The sequence below is a fragment of the Rana temporaria genome, chromosome 6 (genome assembly GCF_905171775.1).
Source record: "Rana temporaria chromosome 6, aRanTem1.1, whole genome shotgun sequence".
Lineage (NCBI taxonomy): Eukaryota > Metazoa > Chordata > Amphibia > Anura > Ranidae > Rana > Rana temporaria.
The window spans coordinates 151,750,874-151,762,438 of record NC_053494.1 but is presented as its reverse complement, the minus strand read 5'-3'; the positions used below and the strand labels follow the sequence as shown (position 1 = coordinate 151,762,438).

Here is an 11,565-nt window from a genome sequence, read left to right as displayed (position 1 = left end):
ATAACATGTTTATTATTTAAAGGAGAAGTACAGCCAAAGCTTGTTTGGCTGTACTTCTCCTTTGGATCACAGGAGTGCAGCTTGTGTTGCACTCCTGTGAAGTCCGCTGTCAGCTGAAGTGATAGAGCTGGTCCAGGCTCAGGAAAAGATTTGCGACCACATGGTTGGGATCTGTCCACATGCCTAGACCGGCACCCAGCTCAGCCTCTCAGCAAACCCCTCCGCAGCCCAGCGCTCCAGTGGGGCAGAGCAGAGAGCGGCGACTGACAGTCAACAGCTCTCTGCTCATGGAGCTGTTAGAACCGAGCGATTGGCGGTGTTTGATCCCTCGGTTCTCAGTCTTAGAGCTGGTGGGGGACAGATGCAGCATTGGAATGATTGAGTCTTAAAAAAAAAATGTTTCCCATACTTCTCTTTAAAAAAAAACAAAAAAAAAACCTAGAGACTTTACATACGCGTTAAAGCGGTTGTATACCCTCATATACTACTTGCACCTACAGGTAAGCCTACATTAAGGCTTACCCTGTAGGTGCTTGCAATATCTCCTTAACCTACATGGTTAAGGAGATATTTGCAGAAAATCCGTCACCGATGTCTAAGGCGTAGATAACGGCGCAGGCGCAATGAGCGTGCCGGGTCTTGAATGGGAGCCTGCCGGAAAGTGCCGGAAATGCTTGCATGCGCGGGGACCGTGCTGGTTCCGTACACATGCGTGGGAGTGAGGTCATCCCTGCTCCGGTAAGTAATTGATGATGAGATAGTATGCTAGTCATACTAGCTCATTATGCCTCTGCCTCGCAGTTTTTTTTTTATCTTTTTGGGGTATACAACCGCTTTAATGTATTAGGCCTCATTTATATGGGTGATTAGACCCGTTCTCCACTTTGAGCTACTGTCTGCTGCATGTGACTTCACCTTGTGAAGTGGCAGCAGGCAGAAACAAAAAAAATATTTGACACCCTTGAGTATTTTTTATAGAACAAAATATTTCACATAATAATATAGGTGGGTATTTATTTTAAAATAAAAAAAACAACATAAGTTTGGTCTAAAGAGCTTTTATTTTCTATGCCCAATAAAGCACCAAGGAATTTACATTTTTATTTTTCTGTGTAAAATCTATTGCAAACAGCTTTTCTGTAAATTTTCTTTTTGCTTGTAAATCTACTTTCCACCTGTCAAAAGAAAACATATTAGAGGTTAATATGCAAGTAAGCCTGTTTAATAAACTACTGTACTACTTCTATGGGTTATTACAACATCTTGTAAGCAACCAATAGTTTATTGTAGGGTTGCACCAGATGTGAGTTTTAAACTGGCCACTAGATGGCGCTTCTATACACATTGGCCCGGATTCAGATACATCGGCGCATATTTATGCCGGCGTAGCGTATATAATATATATGCTACGCCGACGTATCACAGAGAGGCAAGCACCGAATTCACGAAGCACTTGCCTCCCAAACTGCGCTGGGTTCCCTCGGCGTAAGCCGTCGTAAGTGGAAGTGGGTGTGAGCCATGCTAATGAGGCGTGACCCCATGCAAATGATGGGCCAAGCGTCATAGAAGTACTTAAAACAAACGGCGCATGCGCCGTCCCGTGGACGTATCCCAGTGCGCATGCTCAGAATCATGTCAGAACTACACCCTAAGATACGACGGATCACTGCCTACGACGTGAACGTAACCTACGCCCAGCCCTATTCACGTACTACGTAAATGACGTAAAATACGACGGCTGTGTTCCCTGGTCCATACCTTAGCATGAGTTGCGCCTCATATATGGGGAATAACTTTACACCGGACGTACGACTTACGCAAACCGCGTATATTATGCGCCGGGCGCAAGTACGTTTGTGAATCGACGTATCTCCCTCATTTACATATTTGAATAGGAAATCAATGGGAGCGCCCCTTGCGGCCAGCGTAAATATGCGCCCACGATACGCCGGCGTAGGAAAGTTACGTCGGTCGGATGAAGCCTATTTTCAGGCGTATCTTGGTTTCTGAGTCCGGCGCATAGATACGACGGCGCATATTTACACTTACGCGGCGTATCTCGAGATACGTCGGCGTAAGTTCTTTGTGAATCCGGGCCATTATATATATACTATATATATATATATATATATATACACACATTGTATGTGATTCTTTGCAGTGCGATTTGTGCCAATTTTTTTTTGTACTGACGCAAATCGCACCACAAAGTATCGGTATTGGCGAGTACTTGACCAAAAGTAATGGTACTCGTATTCGCCAATAAAAAAAAAGGTATCAGTGCAACAATAGTTTATTGTTGTCACAACAGATAGGAAATGACTGTTCTGATAATTATTTGATATGGATAGCTGTGCTTTCTGAAGTTTAAAGTGCTTCAAAACCTTGAAAAAATAAAAGAATAAATGTTACTTAATACTTTATGTCACAATTGCTTCCTGTCCCCAATCTTTTGCAGTCTTTACAGCATTACCAGCCTATAAAAATTATTCTATGGAGTTTCTATAAATAGGGTGTCTCCTTTGTCTCTAGTTTCTTCTTAGTGGCACCCTAAAGTATGAATCTGGTGTCTTGCTCCTGGAACTCGAGCACAGTTGAAGTTACCCACACTGTGTCTAGCTGGCCTGGCGCATGCACAATACAAACCACTGTCCTTTCTGCGCTCTGGCACTGTGTGTGCCTGACGTATGTGCAGTAGGGAGCAGCACACTAAGACATATAAGCACAGTATTGCGCATGTGCCCGGTGGACATAGTGGCAGAATGCAGAAAGGCAGTACTGTGCATGCATTGGACGAGCACAGCTCCAGTGGCCCCCTATTGTGCAGGCAAGCACAGTGCCAGCGGCCCATACTGCTGTCCATATGGCATGCATCCAACCAGAGGTTTGGTAAAGATAATCGGAGGAGCGAATAGAAGGAGGATATAAAATAAAACAAATAAGGATTTGGGACACAAAAAATATTTCTGACACTATTTGGATGGCACTTAAAGCGGAAGATCCTTAGGGTTTAAGTGCCCTTAAGTGCCCTTTCACATGTACGGATCCCGTGAGAATCCGTACATGTCTCATCCGCTTGCTCAGCGGAGATCGCTCCGTTGATCCCTGCTGAGCCGTCAGATGACAGGGTGGTCCCTGCACACTGTGCAGGGACCACCCTGTCAGATCTCTGCTCTTCTCTATGGTGGGATCGGGTGAACACGGACCGTCTGTCCGTGTTCACCCGATCCGATCCCCAGACGGATCAGCAGGCCTGGTCTGGTCAGCAAGTGGTCATTAGGGGCTTCTGCACATCACTTTGGCACAAACAGGATATTCACCCAATTACATTATATACAATGTTACATTAGCAAATGTCATGTGATGACATTGAATAAAATTTGAGACATTCCATAAATTTAGGATACAATTATTACACATCAATGTTTTGGTGTAAAATAACATTCATCAAATTGTTTCCTTTTTCTAAAACATATTTACCACAGGCTGCTAATAATGGCGTCCGTAAGAATTGTAGTAATAAGGACGCACATAACGTCCCCTGGGGGGCAAAAAAAAGGGCAAATAGCGAGGAGGTGGAGGTGGAGGTGGACGTGGATGAGGATGATGTCCAGGATGATGTGGTGCTGGGTAATGACCATAGTTCCATACTGGATAACCTAAAGTAAAATGACTTACGTTAGTCTTGGCTGTTGCCAAACTGTAGTATTTTTTTTTTGGTTCTACATACATAATATGTGACTATATCACAAAAGAACAATCATTTAAGAAAATAAATATATAAAAAAACAAAAGTTGACATTTGGAAATGCAGTACAGCTGTCTTATAACACTAGTAGGGGTGTTACTCTGGCTGTAAAAGGCATGGGGCACCCCCAAGACTAGACTGAAATGTTGTGCCTAAAATGAGCAAAAAAGGAATAGTACTTATGGCAAAAGTTACAGTATAAAAGTCTTTATTTAAGCGGTAGTAAAGTCTGCTTTTTCAGGTGATAAAAATGACCTGTAGGTACAAAGGATATTTCCTAAACGTGCACCGTTTAGGAAATAGTCACAATTCCAGCAGCCAGTGAAATCACTGGCGCATGCGCACTGCCTTCTGCATTGAGGACAGTTCAGAGCCTTGTGCTGCAACTTGTTCCGTGCCTCTTCCGTGCGCATACACGGAGGTTACGCCATCATAGCCCGGCCATTCAAGCAGTTGGAGCATGTGGACCTGGAAGGAAGACCAGGTGAAGATGAAAGCCTTGGCAGCGGTGACAGCTTGGGGGGGGCTTCATTTAAAAAGTAAGTCTACCATAATGTGCTAGTTCTGAGAGTCTGGGGGAGGCAATGGATACCCTTAATTTGCACAGATTTCCTCTCACTTCCTGTTTGGCTATGTGACAGGAAGTGAAGGGAAATCTCTGCAATGGGACAGGGATGGTAAAAAATAAACTGACCGGGGGTATAATCCTCCCATATATCCAAAATGAAAAAAATAAGTGTTGCCTATAGTTCTACTTTAAAGGGGTTGTAAAGGTAAAAAAAAAATCCCTAAATAGCTTTCTCTACCTTAGTGCAGTCCTCCTTCACTTACCTCATCCTTCCATTTTGCTTTTAAATGTCCTTATTTCTTCTGAGAAATCCTCACTTCCTGTTCTTCTGTCTGTAACTCCACACAGTAATGCAAGGCTTTCTCCCTGATGTGGAGAAAGCCTCTTGAGGGGGGAGGGGGCGAGCAGGAGTGTCAGGATGCCCACTAACACACAGCTCCTTTCTCTATCTGCAAAGTAGAGAGCGTCCTGACCCTCCTGCTCGCCCCCCCCCCCCTCAAGAGGCTTTCTCCACACCAGGGAGAAAGCCTTGCATTACTGTGTGGAGTTATAGACATAAGAACAGGATGAGGTAAGTGAAGGAGGACTGCACTAAGGTAAAGGAAACTATTTAGGGAAAACATTTTTTACCTTTACAACCCCTTTAAGTACAAATTTCTGATAATTTTATGGAGAGGACTAAGAAGATATAACCATGCTAATGGTGCAGCAGAAAACATACAGCACAGTGAGTAAGGTTTGTAATCCAGGATGATAGGACAGTCAAAATTAGAAGCGGAACCCCCCCCCCCACAGTTGTGGAATGCCGAGCGCCCTCATACCGGAAACAGTGCGGCCGCTTTATGAGGGGCGCTAGACTAATTTGCCTCTCAGCCCAGTCCGCCCCATAAAGTGTAGCGCAACCTGGCAGGGACTCTTTCCGTGCTGCCCCCCTGCAAAGTGCTGCCCTAGGCCTGGGCCTTGTTGGCCTAGGCCAGGATACAGCATTGGCTATACTCCTGGAGACAACTTGAGAATTGGGATTTGTTTTCACTTTCACTCTCAGTGATCACAGTAAACAGGACCATAGAGAGGATGAATCTACCTAAGGCTCGGTTCACACCTATGCATGTTGCTTTTGTGCGTTTTTGCAGTGCTTTTTGCGGGGCTTGCTGCGGTTTTCGACACGATTTACCGCGATTTTACCGCAATATGCGTCTTGTGTTTTTTTTATTTAAAAAAATGCAAATCGTGGCAAAATCCTGGTAAAAACGCGGTACTTGCGTTTTGGATGCAGGTCCATTGAATTATATTACATGCAAAATGCTGCTTTTTGCAGGAAAAAAAGTCCCCGACCCTTTCCAAAAACGCAAAGGCACAAAAAAGCATTGATGTGAACATGTTCCATAGGAAACCATGTTAAAAAATGTCTCTGCATTTCTGCAAAATGCAAAATGCATCAAAAAATGCATTAGTGTGAATGGAGCCTAAAGGAGACACAAACAGTTTTTCTAATGACTCTCCACTCTATTAAAAAAATAATAATAATGTTTTGCCTGTAGACATACTTTATTAAAGATTTTGATATGTTATTGTTACATCGTAGCTTTTTTCCATTATAACCGTTAATTTCCTTGCTTGTTTTACTTTGACTAAGTTTTGGATCAGCTACATGTATCCAATAGTTGCTTTAAAAGCCCAACTGTAGAAGTTGTTTGCTCCCCCATGTTATCTCTTTTCTGTGGAAGCCCCTTGCTAGGCTTTCTCTGATTGGATGAGGTGGAGATTTGTCCCATCCAATCAGAGAATGCCTTGTATTTATTGGGAAAGTTACTGGACATTCTCTGAATGGTGGAGGTGCTGAAGTAGCATCCCCTTGTTTTCACTATACAAATGGCAGGTCCTTCAAGCGCAGGGTGCTACAGTGAATTTCTGCATCCCAGAGACCCCCTGGATGAAGAATTAAATTTAACCAAACTGGACCAGAGTATGTTGATAAAGATAATTCCTGGAGTAAATATTTCTGATGCAAAACCTATGTGTGTATTTATATATTTAGTTATATAAAATAAAAATAAAAAGATATAAAACCTTCATTCAATCTAACCATTTTCAGATGTGCAAACTGTTCTTTTTCTATAGCCAACTTTAGTTCTGAACTCCCTTTTCCATTTTGGAGACGTTTCCCTATATTAACTTGGATGATGGTACTTTATTAATTATTGTTAGTTAGATTTTTATGTGATGCAATACTCTAAGGCACACAATACACACGACCGAGGAACTCGACGTGCCAAACACATCGAGTTCCTCGGCGAGTTCAGTGTGGAAGCCGCCGAGGAACTCGGCGGGCCGACTTTTCCCATTGACTAACGAGAAAATAGAGAACATGTTCTCTTTTCGGCCCGACGAGTTCCTCGACGGGTTCCTCGCTGAAAAGTGTACACACGACCGAGTTTCTCGGCAGAATCCAGTTTCGACCGAGTTTCTGGCTGAATTCTGCCGAGAAACTCGGTCGTGTGTACGGGGCCTCAGGGGCAGATCCACAAAGATCTGCCCCGGCGCATCGTATATGAGATACGCTACGCCGCCGTACCTTACCTGGCTTTAGTTCGAATCCATGAAGATTTCGCGCGGTAAGCTACGGCGTTGTAGTGTATCTCAAGCGGCGTAACGGTGCGGAATTCGAATGCGGCGAGTAGGGGGCGTGTTTCATTTAAATGAAGCGCGTCCCGGCGCCGAACGAACTGCGCATGCTCCGTTCCTAAATTTCCCGCCGTGCATTGCGCTAAATTATGTCGCAAGGACGTCATTGTTTTGACGTGGACGTAAATTACGTCCATCCCGATTCAAGGACAACTTACGCAAACGAAAAAAAAAATTTGAATTAAACACGGGAACGACGGCCATACTTAACGTAGCAGGTGTAACTATAGTCCACCAAATAGCAGCTTTAAATATACGCCGGAAAAAGCAGAACGGAAACGACGTAAAAGAATGCGACGGGCGCTCGTACGTTTGTGGATCGTCGGAAATGGCTAATTTGCATACTCGACGCGGAAAACGACGTGAACGCCACCCAGCGGACGCCGAAGAATTGCATCTTAGATCCGAAGGCGTACGAAGACGTACGCCTGTCGGATCTAACCCAGATGCCGTTGTATCTTGTTTTGAGGATTCAAAACAGAGATACGACACGGGTAATTTGAAAGTACGCCAGCGTATCAGTAGATACGCCGGCGTACTCGCTTTGTGAATCTGCCCCTAAAATTTTACCTTTTCCATTTTGGATGGATTTAGGCTAGACAAGGTGAAAATAAATTGCTGTGGTGTTTCTAATGTATACCAACCATACTTGGTTTGAAATGTGTCCAGTTCAGCAGAGACCCAGATATACAGTACTGCATAGTAATGTTTTGTGATAACCCCTTAAAACATACATTTTACTACGTTATTATATACAGTAACTAGGAATATTTTGTAGTTTTAAAAGGAATGAATGAGTTTTTTCATTGATTACACATGAAAAAGGTGTCCACCACTAACAACCATTTTTTACTATAATGAAAAAAATAACATACTAGTTTAAAAAAAAAAAAAACATTAGTGATATAGGCACTAAAATGACACTCACCGAAACCAGACATGATGCAAAGCCTAGAAAACAAAAAAAAATGCATATGATTTTGATAGAAAGATAAATAGATAGATTACATGCCCACCCCCAGTGGCCCCTAATCCCCACAGTTCTCCCAGTGGGAGAGAATTCAAGTATGGCAATGGCCATATTTGTTCAGTTACGTCAACCAGCATTCACGTCTCTTTGTCTACATTCACTTGTTGTCTGTGGTTCCTGGCTTGCAGCTGAATGGGGTCAGAGTTGTGTCACTGGTTGCTATGATGCTGTCGGCTGTGTAGCCAACAGCATCCTAGAAACCAGTGATGCTTGCAGTGCATCCGATGCTGAACATGCACTGAGGAGGGAAGTATCCAGTATGAACACTCTCTAGCCTCAGTGCTGTCCTCCTAGTAACAGTAATCTGTCCCTAGTTGCAACACTTGTCTCACAGACCGACGCCATAATGATTGTCCTCGGTACATACCTCCCAACATTTTGAGATGGGAATGAGGGACACCTACTACTAAATGTATGTAGGCATAGGACACGCCCCCCTGCCACACCCCCTTAAAGGAGAATTAACCACTTCCGGACCGCCGCATGTATATGTACATCCACAGAATGGCACGTACAGGCAAATGGGCGTACATGTACGTCCTTGCCTTCTAGCGGGTGGGGGGTCCGATCGGGACCCCCCCCCGCTACATGCGGCGTGGTCGGGTTCCCTCGGGGAGCGATCCGGGACGACGGCGCGGCTATTTGTTTATAGCCGCTCCGTCGCGATCGCTCCCCGGAGTTGAAGAACGGGGAGAGCCGTGTGTAAACACGGCTTCCCCGTGCTTCACTGTGGCGGCGTATCGATCGAGTGATCCCTTATATAAGGGAGACTCGATCGATGACGTCAGTCCTATAGCCACACCCCCCTACAGTTGTAAACACACACTAGGTGTACCCTAACTCCTACAGTGCCCCCTGTGGTTAACTCCCAAACTGCAACTGTCATTTTCACAATAAAGAATGCAATTTAAATGCATTTTTTGCTGTGAAAATGACAATGGTCCCAAAAATGTGTCAAAATTTTCCGAAGTGTCCGCCATAATGTCGCAGTCACGAAAAAAATCGCTGATCGCCGCCATTAGTAGTAAAAAATTTTTTTTTATAAAAATGCAATAAAACTATCCCCTATTTTGTAAACGCTATAAATTTTGCGCAAACCAATCGATAAACGCTTATTGCAATTTTTTTTACTAAAAATAGGTCGAAGAATACGTATCGGCCTAAACTGAGGGAAAAAAAAAATTTTAGATATGTTTTTGGGCGATATTTATTATAACAAAAAGTAAAACATATTGCATTTTTTTCAAAATTGTCGCTCTATTTTTGTTTATAGCGCAAAAAATAAAAACCGCAGAGGTGATCAAATACCACCAAAAGAAAGCTCTATTTGTGGGAAAAAAAGGACGCCAATTTTGTTTGGGAGCCACGTCGTACGACCGCGCAATTGTCTGTTAAAGCGACGCAGTGCCGAATCGCAAAACCTGGCCTGGGCATTTAGCTGCCTAAAGGTCCGGAGCTTAAGTGGTTAACAAAAAAAAGGTTAATTAAATCCACAGGGGATTTTTTTTCCCACTACTATTCTTTTATATTGGCTTTTAAAATTTGGATGAAAGGTTTAGCACTGCCTAGTTGCAACACTTGTCTCACAGACCGACACCAGAATGATTGTCCTCGGTACATACCTCCCAACATTTTGAGATGGGAATGAGGGACACCTACTACCAAATGTATGTAGGCATAGGATACGCCCCCCTGCCACACCCCCTTAAAGGACAATTAACCAAAAAAAAAGGTTAATTAAATCCACAAGGGCTTTTTTTTACCACTACTATTCTTTTATATTGGCTTTTAAAATTTGGATGAAAGGTTTAGCACTGGGAAACACTTTTTGAAAGATAAAAAGTGCATTTTATATACAACTATATAGATCAGACCAAAATGAGGGACAAATGAGGAGGAAAGAGGGACAGGGGGACATTGCTCCAAATTAGGGACAGTCCCTCGAAATCAGGGACAGTTGGGAGCTATGTCAATACTCCTTATGAATTCCAGGGAATCAATATGTCCAGAAGGCAGCCATATTCTGCATGTCATAGCCATTCAGGCACCTGAGTTTCCACTCACTGGACTGCTTCATTATGGCGATGATCAATCTGAAAAGTTACCCTGCTTGTAGAGTCACCACCAGGGGCGGACTGACAACTCATGGGGCCCCCGGGCAATAGAAGATTATGGGGCCCCCGGGCTTACAGATGGCCAACACGCCAGGAGGCAGTGCAGAGGTGGGGCAGCTAAAATCTCTGGATTTCCACATCAAAAGCATGTTGGTTTCAGACATATCAGGGACAGATGTAAAAAAAACATAGATTTTTACATACTGTCCCTGGTTTTACTGAGCCTGGCAACCCTGATGGGGCCCCCTAGTGGCATGGGGCCCTCGGGAAGTGCCCGAGTGACTCAATGGTCAGTCCTCCCCTGGTCACCACTAAAAACCACCTATATCCACCACTAGGAAAATGTCTTACCAGCCAATGTTCTTTGGTACCCTTTCTGCCACAACAGAAGGAATCCTATAGGAGTCATATTCCTTCCACCACATACTGATCTAATTTAGGTGCAGAAACCCTAAACCTCAAAGAAATAGAAAGCCAATTGGCATATTAATGAGTCATTTTGGTAGGGTGACCATTTAACCCCTTTCTATGTGCCTGGAGCCAGGGTTTACCATTGAGTTCCTCTTCCATCCGTCTTCATGGCATATCGTTTATTTTGTTCATAGTCATATTTCTCATGTTGTCTACTTACCTAAAACTGCCACTTGGAGGAGAAGATTGTTAGACTGGCAAGCTTAGAGAACTTTTATATCTGCAGAAGGATAGGGAGGGGATACCAAATATCAATGATAATTATCTGATATGGAAAGAAGATTACAATTAGCATTCTACAGTGTATTATTATGTTAGTCATCTGTTTAATTATATCAGTAAACATGGCATGACATTCCCTTCTTCTGAAACACTTACAGAATCATCTCACTGAAAGTTTTGATAAACAAACATGATGAAAAAAATGAGCATGTGCAGAGGTTTAGGCACATGCACCTCGTATATCTTGATCAGCCATAACTGTATTGCCATTGACAGGTTAAGTGAAAACCACTAAATATCTCATTACGAAGGCATCTGAAAGTTGGTGGGATATATTAGGCACCAAGTAAACATATTGAACCTGAAGTTGATGTGTTGAAAGCAGAAAAAATGGGCATTGTAGTTTGTTGTGTATGGGGCTGTGTAGCTGGTGTGTGTCCATGCTGACCCATGTCTCCAGCCAATGGGCACATGAGCATCAGAACTGGACCACAGAACAATGAAAGAAGGTGGCCTGGTCTGATAAATCACCTTTTCTTGTACATCATATGGATGGCCAGGTGTGTGTGCATCACTTACCCGAGAAAAAGATGGCACCAGGATGCAGTATGGGAACAAGGGAAGTCGATGGAGGCAGTGTGATGCTTAGGACAATGTTCTGCTGGGGAAACCTTAAAGTGGAGGTTCACCCATAAGCGAACCTCCGTTTTTCGTAACCCTCCCCCCT

The 11,565-nt window shown here is 43.6% G+C and overlaps 1 long non-coding RNA gene across 1 annotated transcript; it reads right to left on the bottom strand.

Moving 5' to 3' along the window:
• Positions 1-1,042: 1,042 nt before the first annotated feature.
• LOC120943930 lies at positions 1,043-10,899 on the bottom strand. The gene is made up of 4 exons (XR_005750338.1): positions 10,777-10,899; positions 7,930-7,952; positions 3,481-3,659; positions 1,043-1,175 (listed from the first exon to the last, which is right to left on the bottom strand). It is a non-coding gene; the product is annotated as an uncharacterized LOC120943930 (long non-coding RNA).
• Positions 10,900-11,565: the final 666 nt, after the last annotated feature.